We start from the raw sequence: 663 nt of genomic DNA, 5'->3' as shown, positions 1-663 counted from the left end.
ATGAGAAAAAAAGATAAAATAGCAATGAAACAGTTTCAAAACAGGTTAATAGGATAGTTATACTAATTAATATGTTGCATAATGTTGTCTTTGTAGTAGTTCTTCAGAAGACAAGATGCAGACATGATATCTTGTTTAAACATTACAGAAAAAGTAGCTGTAGATCTACCCTATCTTGTGTACACATATATTATATATTGATTTTTTAAAAAATATTACAATAAGTGCACTAGTATGTGGTTAATTTTCTAAAGGATGAAATTTGAGGGAGAACTTTCAGATTTCAATTTTTATTTATTTCTTAATTTTATTGAGAAACAATTAGCAATGAGCTAGATTCAAAACTGATCAGTAGGACAGTTTCAATAATAAATACATTGCACGTTGTTGTCTCAGTCGTTATTCATTGCACAGATGTGACATCCCATCCACAAACACTACTAGAACAAATCTTCTTATTCACCAAATTAAGAGAATGTATCTGTATATCTATCCTAACTATTTTGAACATATAGATACAAAATGGTCATTCCTTTAATCCCATTTTTTGGTTTAGCTTTGTCATAGAAGAGTATTCCATTGTCATTTAAATATTGTAGGTGCATGAATTCAACAAACTATTCCAATATAGCCCAGTAGTGCATAATAGTAGTGGATCATCTA

This window comes from Octodon degus, unplaced genomic scaffold (genome assembly GCF_000260255.1).
Source record: "Octodon degus isolate 3935 unplaced genomic scaffold, OctDeg1.0 scaffold00326, whole genome shotgun sequence".
In the NCBI taxonomy this organism is placed as follows: domain Eukaryota; kingdom Metazoa; phylum Chordata; class Mammalia; order Rodentia; family Octodontidae; genus Octodon; species Octodon degus.
The sequence above is the reverse complement of the archived record's forward strand: the minus strand, read 5'-3'. Positions refer to the sequence as shown.